Below are 21,364 nucleotides of genomic sequence, written 5' to 3'. Positions count from 1 at the left end.
TGTGATCTCGGTCTGTTGTTGCTTTATTGTTGATGCGTTGGCAGATCCTGAACTTAAATGATGACGTGTTTGTTTGTTTGTTTGTTTGTTCAAGTCTGGTTTTAAAAGTCAAGATTCAGGTCGGACCAAAAAGTAAATCCATCATAGAGTTGTTTACTGCGTGTACTGTATGACCCTTGTCTCAGATTGGCATAGGTCATGTGGTTTAGACCCCGATCATATACTGGGGAACATTGCTCACATTGCAGCAGGATCAGCTTAGATACATTATATATTGTCCAGTCGGTATAAATAGTATAAGTATGTCAGCTTACTAAACACTGCATAGGTCATTTCCCATCATGCATCTTTCATTAGAGCTTATATCACATGGTATCAAATGTTTGATCCCAATAACCCCCCCCCAACTTTCCTATTAATATACAGTAATACCAGCTGATTAGAAATCTCACTCAAAGGCCGTGAGGGAGCCGCCGATCGCCGCCACGCTGTCTCCTGCCTTCGATTGTGATGATCCAATTTTAACATCTGATAGTTTGATCAGTGCATGAAATCTAATTGTGAAACATCTTAATATATATTTAAATTAACAGCAGTGAGCTCATGCATCAAATAGATATACAAGTATAATTGTTATAAATTAGTATAGTGAGTATAGTATTACCTCATTTGCCACTCGACCCGTACATCACTGGATTGTTGCAATAGTTTTCTGAAGCTGAGAAGATATTAACAGGTTTTTCTTCTCGCTCAAAGTGAAACGGGAAAAACAGAATAATATTCTCGTATCTGATGAGTCAATTGACCTTTATGCGAAAAACGAACATTATTCAGCCGGTTCTGAGCTGCACAATAGTCGTTACATTTGTGTAGTTCAGCCTTTCCCCAACAATTCCGAGTAAACGGCGACAGGAGGATTCACGTTGGGCTTTGACAGCTCGGTGCTGGTTAACCACCTGTCAGATTTGTGCCTTGAAAATCAACACACCACGGGGGCTCCGAATTTCTTTCTCGCTCACAAACCTTTTTTTTTCCTCCCCTCCGTTCACAGCACTTAAATTATATTATTAGTTAGTTTTAGGCCCAGCAGGAGGGCGTCATACGACTGCTCCTTCTTTGAGCTTCCTTATTGTTTGCCCGGTTCCCCTCGCAGTGAGCTACCTCTCTCTCTCTTTGTGCCCTGTCTCTTTTGCCCACACAGGCCTGCAGAGGAAGAGCCCTCCAGCTAATTCAAGACTTGCCAGTGGAATTTCACTGAGACAAAGGGAGCTATTCATGGCAGCAGGATGGTGAAAAGGCCCTGCTGGCAGCAGTAATAGCATTGCTCGGAGGAGTTAGCAAAATGAAGAGACTTCACTTTGAAGCTCGTCCTCTTCCAAAGACGCTCGACCCTGAGCAATGCTGCTCCGTCGTCACGGCCCCCTCCCGTCGCCTCGGGTTTGTCCTTATGTTTCCAGTGTAGGTGGATAGATGGGAGTCGGCCCCTGTCACAGACTGTCAGCACAGGGGCTAAATACTTGACCCTCCAATCTTGGAGCGTGTTGTCCTCAGTCAGTGGATCTGGTGCCTTTGTGGCACATGTGACCTTCAACGCACTTTTTCATTTCAGTCATACCCTGCACAGTTGTTCGCAGCCCAGATTTCCCTTGTTACCACTCAGTGTCTGACCTTTGGCCTCATCAATTAGCTGAATAAGTCGAGTTTAGAGCATCTTGCTCTTCCTTGCCGTTCGCCCACCCATCCTACCATCCTCTCTCCAGTATTTCTACAGGGAAACATGTTCTTGATATTCAGGAAGAGGGGGAGTCCTCTTCACATATAAACACATGTAAACACAAAGGATACTCGTGGTGTCTTAACTGAGCCTCCAACTTCTCCGTAAAGAACTCTGACCGTCAGATACAGTTTCATACTGAATCAAAACATTTCTTCTTATGATAATGTTAGCGATGTCTGCCCTCGCTCTGTTTCTGCATTGTAAAGCTGCGTGCAGTGCCATTTCCAACATGCTCGCTTGTACACTGGCACGATTAAGGTATCGTCGGTGCAAGCTGTCGAACTTTATAGTTTCAGCTGCAGTTGCGTACAAGTGGCCCTGCCACAGAATTCTAACCACAACGTGTGGAAGTCGTCAGCTGGAGTTTGCCCAGTTGACAGCTCCTGAAGACGCTTATTGTGTGACCCGGAGTTCACCTTTTGTTCATGAACTTTTGAAATGGAAACAGAATTTTCAAATTTCCCAAAGCTGTTAACTGCGTCATTTGGACTTCCTGAGCAAGGAAGGTCTGTCTTTGAATAAGTGAGCAATTAGGTAACTGAAATGAAAAAGACGGTCATCATGGTGATGCACAATCATATTAAAGTCCAAGGTTTCTATAAATCAGCCTCTCTCTGCGATTTTGCAGCAGTGAAATGACCTAATACAGTCCCAGATGTTAAAATGATTGGTTTATTTTATCTCACTGTATAAATCAGCAAATGGACCAACGCTGTTATTCTCACATAGGGTACATTTCCAAATATCAGCCTTTACTTGAGCACATACACATTGTTAGAAATCACATGTGGCCACATCTAGAAAAACAGACGAGTGTCTGCACGTGCACGTGGTCCAGCAGACCTGTGAAGACATTAACGGCTTCCTCTTTCCTCTCCCGGCTCCAAAACACTTCACTTTAGTTGCTTTTCTTTCCTTCCTCTTTTTCTGACTCTCTCACATTTTCTGGATATTGTCTCATTAAATCTCCCTCTCCCTCTCTCTCTCTCTCTCTCTCTCTCTCTCCCTCTCCCGTTTCTGTTGTGTCTTGAGCAGCTGTCTGTTGTGGTCAGCGTGCCCACCAGTGCTCCCGGGCTCTGCCGTCTGTGTGGACTTTTTTAAGGAGAGACAAAAACCATAATGAATTGTAGCACGGGCAAATTGCTTACGAAAGCGGAGATTTTGTCATTAGCGTGCCGTTTGCTAATTTATTCATTCGGGAGCTGTACTCTTTACACAGATGGAGATGTCAACCTAGAATAACAACGATATTCATGTGATTTCCACGGCAGAATTTATATGTAATCTCCTGCAAGACTCCACCCCCTGCTGCATTCTTCATATGTGAAAGGGTCAAAGTCCGGAGAAAGTCCAGACAGACCCTGCCACCGGCCGCTGTTATATACCAAGTTTCTAAAATATTCCTATTTGTGTGAGAAATTGAAAATAAGGGATTATACTGGAATGGCTAAAGAAAGTACTTCATAATAATATTTCTTCATTTATGTTGAAATTTGCCAATTTAGCACAGAAGCATTAGCTTCTAATGTGAGTTGGTGGGTTGGTAAACGTGAAACAAGCATGTGTAAGCGTGCATGCTAATGCGTTAAGGTCTCTGACATTAGAACGAGTATAGCGAGCCGTGTCCCTGCACCGATCATTACATGACTGTGACAGAGGCCCACAGATAAATGTTTGGCCTTCATGTGTGTCTGTGAGGTAAACAAACCAAGGCTCCTGAGGACAAAGCCATACTTTCACATGAAGAGGGAGGTGGAGAGAGAGAGAGAAGCGAGGGAAGAAAAGGACGGAGAGGAGATATGAATAGAACGGCAGAGGGGAAAATGTAAAACGGAGGAAAGGGTGACAAGTAATGAACAGTTAATCGAGGAAGGAACAAAAGCAAGGTCTTCAAAGTAGGTGAAAGTAAAGCGAGGATGAGAGAGAGCAGAGTTGAAAGTGAAGAAAGTCAACAGAAGCGAGGCCGAGGGAGAAAACGAGGAGAAGAAAAGCACGAGGACTGAGGGCAGAGGGGGTTTCAGTGGGAGGATGGGCGGGTGTCCTCGCTGGCCTTTGTACTGTATGGCCTTGTTTGTTTTCTATATGCTATTTCCCTCCCTTTCCTCCTCCCCTTGCCTTCCACCCTCTGTCTCGGCTGCTCACCCACCCTAACAATCCTCTTTTTATTTCTTACAGGGCGGAGACGAGGCGGACCACACAACACAGGAGGCCTGGGGAAATCATTAACCACACACAAACACATTCAATATGACTGGTAGGTTATGTTCTGCCCGTCTGCCCGTGTGTTTAGTACATTATGTTTATTATGTGTGCCTACATGGCACAGACCCAGCGAGCGGCTGGTTTGGAGTGGCTGTTGTTTGTGTAATGATTCATCATCCTTATCTCGTGTGATGTCTCCGTCCCCTAATTGTGCACAGCGATCTGTCACATGTGCAGCGCGCTCATGTGCTCGCTCTTGCTGCATGGGGCCCATGCTCCTCCTGCAATTACCGCTCTGTAGTTCATAACCAGGAAGTGCGAGCGACTCCCACTGAGGAGTCTCTGGAGGTACTACAAGGGTGTAATTTCAAATGGGAACGGGGGAGTGTTGCCCATTTTTTTACCGAAATCCTATTTTGAAAACGTTTAACTCGTTTAACCCTATTTACACCGTGAAAAACACTAAGAACACAGTTTGACTGCAGTCCAGCTGTCACATTCTAATTTGAGACGCTCGACTTCATAAAAATATTGACATGCTTTGCTAATCTGGGTCACGCTGAGTTACTACCTTGTGTTCACAGCAAAGTTAAGCTTTGTGAGTGAGCGCGGTCGCTTAGTTGACCTTTTTTTTTTTTTTTGCCCTCTGCTCTGCCTGTCAGGCTTAATTCAGTATTTTTGTGTAAGTTTGTTTACTTTCCAACATTTTGTTGAGCATTTCATGTCGATAAAAGTAGAGAGATGACAGGAAATGAGAGGAAATGACAATAACAGCCTGTGGCCAGACTTGGATCAGCTTGAATCAGCGCCTCAAAGCAGCCATAGAGCTAGCGAGCGAGTTTCAGCTCTTTTAAACTTTCCGGTTTTGGTTCAGTCTCGATGCTTGTAGTGATTTTGGCAGCAGGTTTGTTTTCAGTAAAAAAAACAAAAAAACGACTGTTCGTCACTTGTTTCAGAAAGCAGAAGGCACAGAAACGGCATAGTTCAGCATTTAGCAGCTAAAAGCAGAACTTCTATTTTAAGTTTTGGACCTAAATTCACCAGGTGTCCAGAAATATGACCCCAAAATGGAAGACATGAAAGCAAACACATTTAAATAGTCACATACATCTGGATCATTCAGTCCTGAATGTCACCTGGTCATAGACGACAGCACTCCACTTGTACCTGGTTGTTTTCTCTGCATCATTTCTTGAGAAAACCACAAACATTTGATCTGTTAATGTTAATGAAAGTAAAAAAAAAAAAAAAAAAAAGATCCTGGATCTGCCTCGTTTATCGTGTTATCTCGAAAAACAGGTTCCTCCTTGGGCCACACCCCCGCCTTCGTACCAAGTTTGAATAAAATTGGTGCGGCAGTTTTTGCATCATCAAACAAACAGACAAAGGCCGCCTTCTCCTTGGCGGAGGTGATGAAAGTAAAGAAGGATATGTAAAGAAGCAGTTGTTCGATGGTTGTTTGCCGTGTCAACTGAAAAGAGGATGATATGTCACAACTTGTTCCAGAGGCTTTTGGTTTGGTTAGAAATGCAAACACAGCTAATCACCACTAATGCATGTTAGGAAAACTCTTTTGTTTGACTCACAGGATGGATCTTGATATTTATTTTAATATATAATGTGTTGTTTATGAGGTTAATGTTAATGTATGTAAATTAAATGTATGTCTGGTCAATCCCCTCAGACTTCAGGCCCGTCTCAAACCAAACCCTCGTGCTGTACATGTCTATTTCCCTCCCTCCCACTGCAGCTGCATGTAAACCGGCTGCACAGCAAGAGACACAGCAGGAATGTTAAGCAGAGTAATTGATCACTGTGAGTTTTTGATTTGTCAGAGGGATGAGAGGTCGGAGCTTGTTTTTTAAAACGCGAACCTCTGATTTATTTGACAGTTGTTTTGACCATGGTCTCTGTCAGATACTGTAATTACTTTACCTCTAATGAGCGCGTTCCTTATTCATCTCAGTCAACTCAGCGGCTCAGCACATAACAAAGTGAACACAGTGCATTCAAGTTTTCATTATTCAGAAACACTGCTCGACGTGATCAGAATTCCAGAGGGAAGTTACGTGTTTTATTTTGTAATTTATTCAAGGTAAGTTCCAACTTTGTGTTTAATCTTGTGGCAGTTGCTTATTCATTTAGTGCCGATGAAGCCACATGCCTGCAGCATGTAGTCAACACGAGGCCTTCGGGGCCTCTCGTTTGTTATGATATACTGTGAGGTTTAATGTTTATTAATGACAAAACTGGTTAAGTAAGAGGTTTTTCTCCGCGGAAATTCTGAAAGGCAGGAAATTGAAATAACCATGGAATGAAGTAGCCATATGTCGATTGAATTTAAAGATTTTATTTCCAAGGCTCTCCACAAAATATGTAAAACAATCCTCTCCTCTCTCCTCTCTCCTTTCTCCTCTCTCCTCCCCTCACACAGCTGGAGAGACTGGGGAAGTGCATAATTGAGGTTTAATCCTGCTCTAAGTCCCTGCAGCATTAGGGAAACAGCAGAGGCAGATAATGCATAGCAGCTCGGGCTGAGTGAGAGGGAATAACCCCCAGAGTTGTTTGGACAGATGTTTGTCGAGAAAGGCTTTAATGGTACGGAGCTCGGAGCCGACCAAAGGGGACTGGTGTCAGTCACAGGCGGCGCTGCGTGTGGGAATTGGACGCAGGTGATGTTAAACTGATCCTGCGTAAATGCTGCAGTCACCACGAGAGCTCGATCCACTTTGCTGGAGCGCTGAGGGAAGTGATCTCCCCATCGATCCACGTATCAACACCGCTCATCCTTTACGTGAGAGATGAGGTGTCGTTCTCAGTCGCTGCTCGTAAAACGCGTGTTGCCATGGCGATCAAAGCAACATCAGGTTTGTGTTTGCTCGAGCAGATTGGGGAATGTGCGTAGTGAAAACGTGCATTTTGTCGGACCATTATCAAGGCAGTGTTTATAAGAAGAATCGCCAAACCTCCGCCAAGGCCCGACGGTCAGGTTAAATTGAAACAAGGCTCAAAGCAACGGCCACGTTATGTTTCTTAGCGACACTCTGGTGGTAGTTAAAGGTTTTTAATCTTTAATTGAAAAAGCCTTTACCCCTGTGAACACACGTTCAAATCCAACAGATCAATTTCTTACTTGCACGAAAACGCACACACCCCTCGATACCAACCCTGTTAATCCGGACCTGCACCAGAATTCAGACCCGTGTCACATCCTTCCATCAGGTTTCATGTTAATCCGTCCTGTAGTTGTTTGTTTTAATTCTGCTGACAGTCAAAACAGCGGAGATGAAAACACTGGCAGGGGTCAAAATGCAGCACAGGTTTTTGTGATTTCACAGCAGACGAATCTGCTTCATGAAGTAAACACTCAACGTTATTCTGAGTGATTACTCTGCACGCCATGCAAAGCAACAGTGCTAAAACAAAAGTTACAGTGAAAGCAATTGAGCTGCAATTTTCTCATCCTCCCATAACTGTGAGAACAGTGGAACAGTGTTCGGCTGCTCTCCAAAATGTCTGTTTACATCTCACTGTCCACAATCAGCTGACTGAGTCACTGCAGTGAGTAGGTTCTTCTCTCTCTCTTTCTCTCTCTCTCTCTCTGTGTTTCTCTCCGTCTCTGACTCATTATTTTCCTCTGACAGTTAAAAGTTTTCTCTCTTTTTGTGCTCATCATCTGGAACAGCTGTAATTCTTGGCCGTTTGACAGATTCTCTCCTTGTTTTTCACAGTCGGACTGGCCATCGCGACAAATCCCAGCGGGCTCCTGTATTTGTGAGCCGGTGGACTGTAAAGAAAGAAAAAATCCATAAAGTTCTTTCCGACCCCGTCAGTCGCTTTGCTGACCCTCTCTGTGCGCCCGTCCTCCTGCAATAGAGCAAACAGGAACCTTCAAACTCATTTTACATGAGCCTGAAGTTCTCCTGCAGGTTAAAGAAAACTCTTTGAAGGCTGATTAACACGGAAACACTCCTCAGATGAGCAACATTAAAAAGAATATTTTGAGCTGGTAACTAAATGTTAATGAAAACGTAGAGACACATGTTTGGGACATGTCTATGTCCTGAGATTTAATTTATATATATGAAAAAGTTAAGTCTAATCAAAGGTGGGTGGCTCCTCCGCCACTTGCGACAGCTTGTGAGTGTGAATCTGGAAAGCTGCGCTCGTTTTCAAATCTATGCTGAAACTAAAAACCCGAAACTACCAATTCACTCATAGACGTCCCCCATCCTGTCCTGTCCCTCTATGTCCTCAGACATGTCTGCTTCACACACACACACACACACACACTTTTGAAACTGAGATGTCGTATGAAGCAGAGGCCTCTCGTCTGTGTCGGCGTTTCAAACGGCTCAGGGCGGCCGCGGTCTTGGTCGTCAGGAAACCTCTAATGCATGTGACACGAACGTGTGTGTGCTGCTGCTGGAGTCGTCACTCATAGCTGGACAACCCGGATAACTTAGCCGCAGCACGCTAATTACAGTGTGTGTGTGTGTGTGACAACGAGAGAGATGAGGGGGGTGGGGGTGGGGGGGTTTCCAGACACTTCGGCCTAAACTTATGGGTGAAGTTTCACTTTAAGGCTACAACAACCCACAATGCAACGCTCTGTGAAAGACCTTAAAAGTGAGTCTGTCCATTCAGGAAGAACATCTGCTGTAATAAATTAACATATAATTGTACAGTTGTGAAATATAACACAACCCCCATTTTAAAATGTGTCAGACAAAAAAAGTTTTATATTGAGGCCAAAACATTCCCCCCCCACCCCACCCCACCCCCCACTGGACGTTATCGCCGTGCTCCCCGGTTGGACGGAGGCCAGGACGTGAGCGCTTTCGTCAGCGGGGAAAGAAAAACTGGTGGAGTCAGTGGAACTGAGGGTAGCTGGGATATTATAGAAGGTGTGTTTATCCCCCAGGAAGTGAGTCTTTCAACGCGGGGATGGGGTGTGTGCAGACGTTAGGCTCACACTTAAAGGTTCAAGGGTTGATGTGCATGTGTGTGTGTCGGTGTGTATGTATGTGTGTGTGTGTGTGTGTGTGTGTGTGTGTGTGTGTCTGTTCGTGTCGTTGTGTGTGAGGTGGGGTGTTAGGCGGGGGAGCAGGCGAGGAGGTGGGATCAGTCTCCCATCACTGGGCTACAGGCAAGCGTTCTTAACACCTCATAAATCTCACCTGGTGCTACAGGACTGCTGCTGACATAGCTGCTGCAGCGCACACACACACACACACACACACACACACACACACACACACACACACACACACACACACACACACACTCACATGTGTGTAGTAAATGTGTTACATGCACCTTTTTAGTGGGTGCATGTAATATGCTGCCATGTGTATATATAGTTTGTTTAATTGCACACACGTAGTAAAGTAAGAGCCTGTGAGGCAGCCATGTCACCAGCAGCAGTGAAATTGGAAAAATAAAGTGATGTAGAATCTGTCTGTCAGCGACTGTGTGGGAACAGAACGCCTCTCATTGAACGTTTTTTTTTTCTGTTCGAACAAACACAAACACCGTCTTTCTGACAACGTGTTTTTCGGAGCATTACATCTCATCCGTCCACTGCTCCGACAACACAACAGGGTAGAGTCGATCACGACGAGACTGTAGATGCAAACCGCTGAATGAATCTGCCACTCGGTGGCTGGAGGAAAACGAATCCCTCCTCACGTCACGATACATTTTCATTATCCACGCGAACACGATATCTCACGCACAAACCGAGTAGTGGTAGTTATTCGGTTGTTGTTTCGGAAACGTTAGGTGTCAGCAACTCTCCCGACCGAGTCTTAAAAAATACTCTTGTGGATTTTTAATATCACGGCTGCTGAGAAAGTGTTTTAATTGACATTAGTGACACTGAGCCAGATGGTGATGCATCTAAAAAAACAGGGGAGAGTCTCAAGCTTATTAGTGACGTGGAGTTCTAGCAATTAAATAATTGTGTAATTCTTTTTTTGTCTCAACAGTGGAAGATTATTTCCGACCTGTTTGGTTGTGGAGCTTTTTATAAAAACACTTTCCGTTTAAATAAAAAAGGAGGGAAATGACTCTTCTTTACACATTTTCTCATCCACTAAAAAAAGCCAGATGTGTTGTCACTGACAATGAGGCCAATTACCCAAATCACCCCCGCAGATGTGCGGTGAATCACGGGAATAACTGCAGTGAGAAAACAGCTATTACTGCCACGGGACATCAGGGCGCTTGGTTTGTTATCTCTGCTGTAGTTTAGGACGTGTGCACTCAGTGAACTGTGCCGTATAGAAGGATGGCAGTATACAGCCGAGCCCATTATATATATATATTCCCTCGTCTTATGTACTTTCTGTCTGCAGCTGCACAGGTGCCTTCATGCACGTGTTCACGTATACAGGCCGTGGACTCCTGTGACCTGACGTGTTCTTTGTGCCTCGGTGTGTTTGTGATAATTACAGTACCCTACCCATTGTTGCCACAGGGGCTTCTACAGGGTTTCCTTAAAGGAACCAGGAGGTTTCTACTTTGTATAAGAACTAAACATGTCCCCAGTTGAGCTGTAAAACACGCTGACTAATGTGCACAAACACACAAACCTTAATGGCCCCACGGCCGAACTCTGAGGAACTTGTTTTTGATAAGTCTGTGTTCAAGATCAAGTCCATCTGACTGAGGCATCATGGGAACCGTCAGACATTCTAACAATTTTCCAGCTCAGCTCAGACAGAGAAGCTGTTTGTTCACTCTGTGTGTGTGTGTGTGTGTGTGTGTGAGTCTATATGTTGCTGCTCGTCACGCTCGTTCACTGCAGACATGTTGAGATGACGGCACACGGTGCTGCCGCCGCTCACCGTCGTCTTTTTCACGTGACGGTGCAGAACACACACACGCCTGCGAAGGTTTGCACAGTAACGGCAAGCAAGAGCCAGCGGCCACACACACACACACACACACACACACACACACACACACTCAGATATAGATTCAGGAATAAACATTCACATAAACTAATAATAGTTTTAATGTTTCTCTGATTTGAGTGATGGTTTTTCAAATCAATAATTTTGTGGCTTGAAAATATTAGGGCTTCAACGAGCGCTTGTATCGATTCGTATTATTCGTATCCATCAAATTAATGGTCTCAATAACAAAAACATACATTTCCTGGTTCGTGTTTCCTGGTTTCATTCTTTTTTTCTCGTGAAACACTGTGTTCATCCATAGCAGCGAAAAGTCTGAAGGTGTTTTACAAGCCAATAATTGTGATAATAAAGAAATATATAAGTAACACATCTTTAAACTAAATGCCTCATAAAACTAAAGTGTAGCTTTAAACACACACATCCATTTATATATATATATATATATATATATATAAATATATATAGACACAGCCTACAGTCTGTGTGTTTAACCCATCGCTCCTGCAGCCCTGCAACAACCACAGATTCAGACGATGATCGTGGCTTCATCATCCTCAATGTGTCTTTGCTTTTTCTCTGTCGGAGCATTATCAGCTGAACCAACTCGCTGTCCGATGCCATCCTGTCCACAGCTCATTGATCACTGGCTCCCCCCCCCACCGCTCAGGGGCCATTTGCTAGCGGCTCAGAGGGGATTGGTTTCCTGGCAAACAAGAGTGAGTCTGGCCAGGGATAGAGTGTGTCCTGTGTGGCCCGGCATGTGCGCTCACGGCGACTCAAGCGAGCAATGTTTTAGTTTAACGAGAGATCGAATACATTAGCGCAGAAAATATACAGCGCCGACCCCGCAGCTGACCGCCGCACTTCATAGCTGCTGCTGTTTCTGAGTGAGCGCGGTTATTCGCGGCTGTCACACACAAGCGAGGCCCTATTTTGTGGTGGTTGAAGAGCAGACTCATTCATTTGCCCTGTGACACTTTGATTTGTATTTGGGGGACGTCAGCTCCCCCAGAACTGTCCCTTCTTCATGCAGGCTTTTTCATCGTCTCTATTCCTAGAGCTTGTTAGCATTAATGAGCTGTTATGTAGCACTGGTGCCTGGCATCGTGTCAATATACAGTATAAATGTGCACTGAGGCTAAAGGTCCCAGGTTTTATGTGCTCGTTTCCTGCTCTGCTGCTGAAAGCTGTGCAGGAGTGTTGCACGATTTCATCCACAATTAAAAGATTCAAGGAAAAATCTGAAGTTATCAATAAAATCTTTTGTACGGCTTCATCATTTGGTCCTGGAGAACAGAAACGACGTTTGTGTTTATGTGGGGAAGTGACATCCGATCACAAGTGGTCACTGGAGACGCATTCAGGACACATTGTGATGTCAAGCGTAAACAGACGATGGGATCTCTCCGGGCGAACGTTTAGACACCGGGTCTGAAGCGACCCTCGTGAGTGTTTCCATCAGCAGGACGGTTTTTGTTTTCGTGTCCCTCATTGTTACAGTTCGGCTCAATCATTGAAGTTTTGTTTTATTTTCGGACGCCAGTGGGGTTTTTATAAGCAGAGCCTGACTGATGTGGATTTTTAGGGAGATTCCAACACAGATATTCGGTATTAAATCATTTCCAATCCCGATTAAATAAGAAAAACACAATTGAATAAAAAGAAAACATAAGTGCACATCTTATCTGCATCGGTGGATAAATGACTGTAATTTTCTTTTTGCTGGTAAACATTTGTGAAGAGCACGCGATCGGGTCTCTGCCTCTAATTGGACAAAATTCGCGCGACTCTAATTTCAGGAATCCGTAAAACTGCTGAGGTTTTGTCCGGTTTTTCATCCGCGCTGTTCGAGGACTCGCTGCCAGAGTCCTCGTGGATAATTTATCGTGCGGTAATTATTGTTTGTTTTGTCTTGCTCTTCCTCACAAAAACACCCATTGAGGTCAGAGTCTCGGGCCCTCTTCAGAAATCTCACTCTTTTGAGCGCATTCACATCAGATAATGAACTAGAACAAATAAGCCTCCCCCGCTCGCTCTCCCGCTGCGCTGGTGTCAAGTGTGATGACTCGTCCACATCCTCTCGCCGCTTATCTTTTGGCTCGTCTCGCTCCTCCTCACTCGCCCACCATCATCTCACTCACTCCTCAAACAGAAACAGTGATGCTGTTCAGCGAGAGGAACCAAAAGAGTGCCTGTCTGCATCACGTGTGTGTGTGTGTGTGTGTTACATTACACAGCTCCCCAGTACGTCAGAATGTAAATATTCACACACTGTATTTTATCCCGAAATGGCATCTGCATTTTCAGGGACAAATATTGTGTTTCACAGCATCAGGGCTGACAGCACAGAGGAATCTTTGTGTTGCTGCCAAATCATGTTGCACTTCTTCCTCCTCCTATTCGACCTGGGAGCAAAGTTCTTTTTTCAGACTTGTCAACTTATATTTTTTTTTTTCCGCTGCATTAACAGTATTTCATCTGGTTTCAGCCGCCGGTGACGTCATCGGAGCTCATACAGAGAGCGGCTCTTTGCTGCAACACGTGAACACAAATGGCAGCCCTGGCCATTGTCCCATCAATCAGCTCGTAAATGTCATTACGGGAGGATGTGGGACGTGGCGGCTTCGGGACAGAAACACGTCGAGAGGACTTTTATCCTGCACAGTGGGACGCAGCGCGGGGCAGAACTTCACTTTTATATAAGTTAGAGTCTGTGTTTTTTAACTGGCAGCTGGGGGCTTGTTTGGTTTGACAGGCGAGCGTCTGGTCAGTCCTCCACACAACGGATGTATTGATTATACACATTTTATATTTGTCCTTTCTTTAACTGGTGATTATTTCAAATTTAGTCAATAACACAAACAAAAATCAAATCGAGTGACGACTCAACTCTTGGTATTCTTTATTTAAATTTAAATTAAAAACCTTAAAACTTGTTTTAAATGCAAACTGTGTGAAACCACTGACTTGCATTGCAGTTGTAGTTTTTAAGATTAGCGATCCGTGCTCCGTGGAGGCTCCTGCAGAGCTGAACAGCACATTTCACTCACCTGAATTATGCACATGCACAGACACATTCATAAAAACCACATTTAAACCAAATACCTAATGAAGTGGATTATTGGAGCCCACCCACAGCATGAGCCACCGTCTCTCTGTTTGATCAGATAATTACCACCATTATACACACACACACACAAACACACACTTCTCCAGAGACTGGTTTTAAGCAGTGAGCTGCCCCCCCCCTCCCCCATCCCTCTCCTCCTCCTCCTCACCACTCCTCTTCCTCTCCTCCTCCTCCTCCTCCTCCTCTCTGTATCCCTGGCCTTGTGAGTTATAGAAATAAAACAAGGTCTTGGAACTAAGATCTCCACTTCCTCCCGTCGTATGAACATGAAGCAGCTTCTTCATCGTAACGTCCATCAGGAACAAACATCAGAGTAATAAGAGCTTCAGAATGTGACAGAGTTTTCTTTGGCGTGAACTTTGGTGTATGACCTATACTGCCACCAGGTGGCGATCAAGATGTTTTGGCTTTGTTTAAACGAATCCTGCCGTCATGTGCGTCTGCGTCACAATAACAACGGGTTCTGTTCTTGCAGAGTGATCGCAGCGTTGGAGGGAGACGGCCATTTTGACTCAGCTTCGTTCGTACAGACCTGATGAGAGACGCTAACGTCGTCTACAGTTCGACAGTGACTCCGTCCAGACCAGGTAATTTTCAAGTTTGACATTTTTGCCTCTATAGTTAAAGTATGTGGACAACTACAGCACGTGTTTGCATTTCATTTGGTTCAGACGTCTTTGCTCAGGATCTTTAGTCGTAGCTTTATCTTTTCATTACCGCCGTCATCACGACATTAGCATGTGGATGTTAGCAATAATCTAAAGACAAAGCGAGCTGCTTCAAAGATTAGGCTTTAAGATTTTCTTCACCCTCTTCTGTCGTCATTTTAACGTCCTCCCCACCCATCTCCTTTAAATTACCGTCTCTCTCTTTCACCTTCTCCTTTTCCCCTTTCTCCATTAAACTTTTTATGTTTCCCGTCCATCTGCCCTTTCTTTTTTTTTTTTTCCTGCCCTCCTATCTGTCTCCGTCTCTCCTTCATTTCTCCTCTGCAGCGTTGCAGACACAACCAGACTCGTTTGCTCTCTTGTTAATTGCCATAATCGATGATGGCCCTTCCCCGTGCTACCCACAATGCTGCTTTCTGCTGTGCTACCACCTACACGCTCTCCCCCCTCTCTCTCCCTCTCGCCACCTTATGGAGCGGTTCCTGCTCGGAAAGATTAGGATCATTACCTGGCAGCGCATCCAGGACTTCTGCTCAGTGCATTATAGCCTTAAACTTTACCCTATATCACGTTACCCTGAAGCACAAAGACAACAAACAACCTGAGCTAATAGCAGCTCCTCTGGCTGTCGGATTCGTTACCATAAGGAGTTGAATTATAATCGCAAAGTGCCAAGAAACACATTTAATACCTTTTTATAATCTTTAATGCCTGGTTTTCTTGAGGCAGGTCCATTTATTCTGTATACGCTTCATTCATTTTTGTTGGATTTAAGTCCAAGGTTTTCTGGAGCTCCATGGTTGTCCATCAGACAGGCAGAGCTGGAATTCCCCCAAAGCGAGCCATGTGCTATTTTAGCCTTGTGTTTATTCATCTTGTAAAAGTGCAGTTTTACATTTCTTTAATTTAATTTCGGCCTTTATGACAGAGATCCAAGCAGAATGAGCTGGATCACGTTCCCCCGACCGCACCGCAAGGTTTCTACTGTTAGCAGATCATTAGAAAATATTTCTTTTACTATCTCCCCCTCCTTTTGTGTCCGCAGGCGTTTCACTGTCATTCAATCTCGCGTCCACAGTCATACGCGGTGTGTAGATGGAAAGCTCTTATAGGTGGTCTGAGAATTGGCTAAGTGTGCGGTTTAAAGGACCGGCTCTTGGAAAAGCCACAGGGCTGGAAAAACCACTTTGGCCGAGAGGAATGAGCTCAGGTTTTTTATTTCCCGCTGCTTACTTCCAGAGGAACTGTACATCATTGGTCCTTTTCTCCGAGGTGGCTGTCACCTCACCCCACGTCACCTCAAGGTGCTCTGCTGAGGGCCTATCGCTGAAATACCAGCGGAGTGAAAGCACAGCGTGGAGGTGTGAGCGGTGTGTTTTGACAGAGACAGTCACTCCTGGCAGTCGTCCTCTGCAGCACTGTCCAGGTCTGACGTTCGCTAATGCGCTGACTCTCCCACTAGTGCAGCTGTGTGTGTGTGTGTGTGTGTGTGTGTGTGTTTTTCTTAATGTGCATGGGAGGATTTGGGATTTGTGTGTGTGTGTGTGTGTGTAGATGGGTGTGCAGTCACTAAACAGAGATGCAAACCTCTAATTGCCTAGTCACTAAGGCCAGGAACTAATGCCAGCAACCACGGTAAGCGCTTCAGAGTGGGTGTGTCGGGGGTATGTACTACTTTGGACCAATCGGCTCGCAGCTCTGTCAGGAAGTTGTGGTTTGAACACATGGTGCTGCGGCAACGAGGGAACTGAGAGGATAACGAAAAAGGGAAAAGAGGGAGCTGCTCAGAGCCGGAGTGCAGCCTCTGCATTTTGTTTCACACTGTTCTACTATTGTGTTTATTAACAGATGCAGTTACATCATATCAGTGGGTGTGAGACATATTTAAAAGTTTGAGTGTAGAAACGCAACGATGCAAAAATGAATATAGATGCACATGTAAATGTATCTGCGTGGGCTGACTGTGAGAGTTGTAGAATCACATTACACACACACACACACACACACACACTCCGCAGTGGAAGCTAATGGACCTGCACAGTCTAAAGGCGTTTTCCTTACACATGCAAACGCCCACAAAAGGCATCAGAAGCCACTCGGCGTACTCGGTCATCCTGAGAGAAGATTGAATGACATAAGCCTTAATCTCTCCAGCTCAAATCGCGCCGCACCGTTACCGCAGGTGCTGCACGGGCCCGTGCGTGTGCATGGCGAGGTAGCGGCGTCACAAAAGAATTACAAAACAGCAGCATTAGCGAGGAAGCTCAGACATTGTCAGGAGGGTAAAGTGATATATGGGTCATCGGTTTGAGTTTCGAGGAAATTTCGCACAAAAAATGAAGGAAATATGTCGCGTCCCCTCGGGGGGGAAACCGACACCTCCGAGCACCACCTCTGAAATGAACACCGGCTCCTGGAGAAGCTTAACACATGAACCCAGGTTGGATTTATAAGTGAAGATCCTCCGCCATGTTATGACAAAAATACTGTAAGACAGTAATTATATAGTATCTGTTACCTCTTTGTCTTACGGCCAAATGCTGCTTCCGCCACTTGTTCTGTTTAAGACTTCAGACTAAGCTGAAATCTAAACTCTTCTCACTGGCGACATCATGTTCTTCCCTCGAGTGAGGACGTTGTAAATCGATGCTCTGGACATATGCTCTTCCTGTCTTTGTTAAATGTGTCTTCATAGTGTCTCGTCTCTATAAAAGCATGTGCATTTACCTCCGCTGTAAGTTCCCTCTGGAGAGCAGGAGCTGAATAACATTGCAAGGTTACCGTCAGAGCATTTTTCTTACTATTCTGTGCACATCGACTTTCTGTTCTCATTACAGCTCTACATACATTAGCTTAATAAACATTGCAGAAAGCGTGTGGCCTATCCCCTTCTAACTGTCAGGCCTGTCAGTGTTGTATTAATTTGGTTACTGTATTAATCAGTCACACCTTTTCCTTGTAATGAGGTGTGTAATTTGCTGCGGTCGTGTACTGAGAAATGTGGGTAAAGAAACAGAGATGGATAGGATTAGAGGACAAAAGAATGAAAAGCAGAGCAGGCTCCTTCCCCCTGCAGAGAGAAAGGGCATTTTATTAAATCAGATCTTCAGTTTATGCTCTGTGTGCAGGCACAAAGACTGGTTTTCCCTCGGGACGCTTACTGCCTGGCATTTCCTGCTCTGGGATGGCCCTGTCCAGATTAGAGGAAATTGATTTAATGGCTTTAGTTTAATGGCTGAAAAGGCTGCATCCACTGTGGATGCTTTCTTGTTTTCTCTTTCTTTAGCTTTGTCTCTGTTGTTCTCGCTTTTTCCTTTCTCATCCCGCTAATGTTTGCGCATAGTTTTCCGTTATTTGTCCTTGCATTAGGCATCGGTGTTTTTGTGTGTGTGTAGGCATGTGTGGATGCTTCGGGGAGACGCCGCTCGAGGAGACAGTGTAGCTGGCAGGTCTGTTGGTTTAATAAAGAGGCAGAAGTGGGATCAATGTCTGTGGTAAACCAGCTCCTACAGCCCGGGGCCCAGCAGGGTGTTCAATTAACTGCAGCCGGTACACACAGTCATCAGCGGGGTGTCCCTGCTCGCCATCGCTGCTGCTCAATGCACATGTAGGAACTTTTGAGATACGTGAGAGTAACGCCGCGTGGCAGCGCACGGCAGAAAAATCAGCGATGCTTGACCAGTTTCCGACATAAACTCAAGTTCACGTGCTCCAATTTCCAGTATCAGGCGTAATCCAGAGAGAATGGTGCTCACGCTGTTCTGTTGTGGTTCCGGAGGGGGTCAGCCAGAATACACATCCTTACCTTCACTTGTGAGGGTGTCAACACCCCGCGGAGCCTCAGCGACTCCAGAGCCTCCGGAGAAAATCCTCAGAGTGAAAGGAAAAAAACGCCACCGGGGAAAATTTGTGCACAAAAAACAAATGTCCAGCGTTCATTCATGAAGCTGCAGGAGCCAAGTCAAAGTTACAATAAAAAGACATGTAATATTTTACAATTGAAAACTTTTTCTATCAGCTTTAATTATTTAGTGTATTTAATTCTCATCTCACTGGTTCAAAGTTGGAAAAGTTTACGTCACATATTTGAGTCAGGATTTAACAATATCCGAAATACAAATAGAGTAAACTAGAAGATATCATCCTACATGTTATTCATACTGCATATATTATGCAAATATAAATATACGTTCATAGCTATTTACACGTTATTTAAGTGTCACGCAGGTGCCACGAAGTTACGCAACAAAAGACGCAGCGCCAGCTTCTAGACTGGCAAAATAAAGAAGATGAAATCAGAGCGTTAAATTGGATTTAACTGGATTTAAGTTGAGTGGAGCCGATAGCTGATGCAGAGTCAGACCCGGGAGTGAATGCTGATCGTTAGTGGGTTTCATAACCAGTGGTAGATAGAACCAGTCAACCAGTCACACCTACGAGCAATGTGGAGAGGGCTGCTGGGAGGAAGGACCTGGAGAAAGAAATTCAACATGTGCAGATGAACAACTCACTGACATGTCATCCAGTGATCAGTGTTTATTCTTGGGCATCCTGCTGGGTGTCACACAAACATGTAAACAGAGAACGTCACCACCGCGCTGTAATAAACAGCTGATTGATAATAATATTTAAAAAAAACCACACAGATGAGCTCATATTCATTTTCCCATGTGACCTGACAGATGTTCACCAGGAATGGATTTCTGGGATGGAACCCATTCAGAGTGCAATTAATTACACCACAGCGACACGAGCCTATTCCCCAAAACAGTCCGTACGACAGTTAATAAAGATAACCCTGGGGTTTTGACTAATGAGCAAAGTAATTATATAGCCACATACAATGTGATTAGCTGCAGCGCTCAGAGGTCAGTGCGAGGACACACACACACACACACACACACACACACGTGTTCCCTGCACCGGTGCTGAGGGGCAGTTAACGAAGGGAAGCAGGATGGCTCCAGTCCCCTAAGGTCCCATGTTATTTTAATGTTTCCCATCTGACGTCGGCCATGCATGTCTCGCTCTGTTGGTTAGCAGGAGAGAGAAGCCGGGGTAGCCAGGCTGTCTGCGGGGTTACCTCGCATGATGGTGCATGTTGTGTGTGAGAGCGACGGACGAGGGGAGGCAGCGTGCTATCTGGGTTATCCGTGTAGAGGGATGTTTAGTGGCAGAGAGTCCTCGAGGGCCCTGATTATGAGTCACCGCCGAACAAATCCTTCCCTTGTTTTCTGGGTTTTATGCTGAGATGAATAATTATCACTGCTGGGTGATAATTCGTGGAAACAGTGATGCTCTTCTTCATCATACACAACTTGGAAAAGTGTAATTTTAATGCTTTGTCAGTTATGTGGGTATTTTTAAGTTGGTCAGCTCTTGTTTTGAAAAAAACGCAAACCAACGAACGCCCTAAAATATTCTTTGTTTAAAGGATTACAGGGTGTTCACAGGATTTTGGCATCGCTGCTCTTCATACAGGTATTTCAGCGGAGCAGTTTCCGACGTGCCGCTGTTTGCTAGTTTGTACCGAGTCACAGTTTACTGACTTCCCAGTTAAAGCCCTGGATTAACACTGGTAATGGGTTATGGTTCGTTGCTTATCCAGCAGAGGCACCAAGAGGGCACTGGCATCATTATATCAGCTTCACAAATAATGCATACATGTTCAAACGCTCGGTAAATAACGTCCCCATGGGGGTGCGGCATTCAAAGCGCCGGCTGCAACTTCAATGAGATCAAACGCCACACGTTTGTTTTATAGTCCAATTACACAGCAAAGATAAACTCTCCCGCAAAAACTTCCCACATGCCCTAAAAAACACGCATACGGTTACAAACAAAACTATTGCCAATCGTGTTGATTTATAATCTGAGTGCCGGCTGCCAATTCAAGTACTGTATTTCAATCTGGAAGTGAAATACGTCATGTTTCTCCCGGCAATTCATTAATAATTTGATTTCAACGAACTCTTTCTCTATCATTTATTCACTGCAGCACCGCACATCCAGGGAGACTTTAATATTTTACTCTTTCACGAGGAGTCTCGGGATGTAAAATAGGACTTGTGCAAACATTAAAGAGAATGTTTTTAGAACAAAAAAATGGTTGAGTTAGGCGAAGGCCTGAGTACTTGCTCAAACAATCCTTAGTTATTCATATTTGCTTTAGGCAATGTAAAGTCTAACTCCACCTAAACCTTTACGTTCTCTCTAATCTGAAGCTCCGCGCTCACACTGTTTGTTTTTATTTCATCTAGGTCGCCCCCCTTTATAACGTTCCTCTCGGTTTATTCACTATCGGCACAGTTGGAGATATCGCAACTTGTTCTCTGACCCGGAAGCTGTTTGAGTTGATTCGTGTTTGTACTGTACAAAGAAACAAAATCAACATCCACAGGGTTGAAAATAGAAAAAAGCATACGAAGCTCTAATTTGAACTTGTTTCATATTCATTACTCTGTACTCATTTTGGATATTTTCATATTTTGCAAAACCCACAGGAATAAACGTCTCCGCTAATAGAAAAAAGATGTTTCCGCACAGATATAATTGAAGTCTATTGTAGGATTTCCTTTGTGTGTCAGAACATTTCCAGCTCAGAGTGACATTAAATCTACTATTTCAAACATTGCAGTTAATAAAACATCCAGTCACATGCAAA

General features: G+C 44.6%; 1 protein-coding gene across 2 annotated transcripts in view; it reads left to right on the top strand.

Annotated features, from left to right (window-relative positions):
* Positions 1–21,364, top strand: part of LOC109643480 (thyroid hormone receptor alpha-B-like) — a 110,621-nt gene that overhangs the window by 42,903 nt on the left and 46,354 nt on the right. For both annotated transcript variants that reach the window (XM_069517408.1, XM_069517407.1), the window contains exons 3-4: positions 3,953–4,031; positions 14,508–14,619. The gene's annotated coding sequence lies outside the window, so the exon portion shown is untranslated. The remainder of the gene's footprint in view (positions 1–3,952; positions 4,032–14,507; positions 14,620–21,364) is intronic.

Source organism: Paralichthys olivaceus, chromosome 21 (assembly GCF_024713975.1).
Source record: "Paralichthys olivaceus isolate ysfri-2021 chromosome 21, ASM2471397v2, whole genome shotgun sequence".
NCBI classification, from domain to species: domain Eukaryota; kingdom Metazoa; phylum Chordata; class Actinopteri; order Pleuronectiformes; family Paralichthyidae; genus Paralichthys; species Paralichthys olivaceus.
Note: the sequence above shows the minus strand (reverse complement) of the source record. Positions and strands in the feature narration are given on the sequence as shown.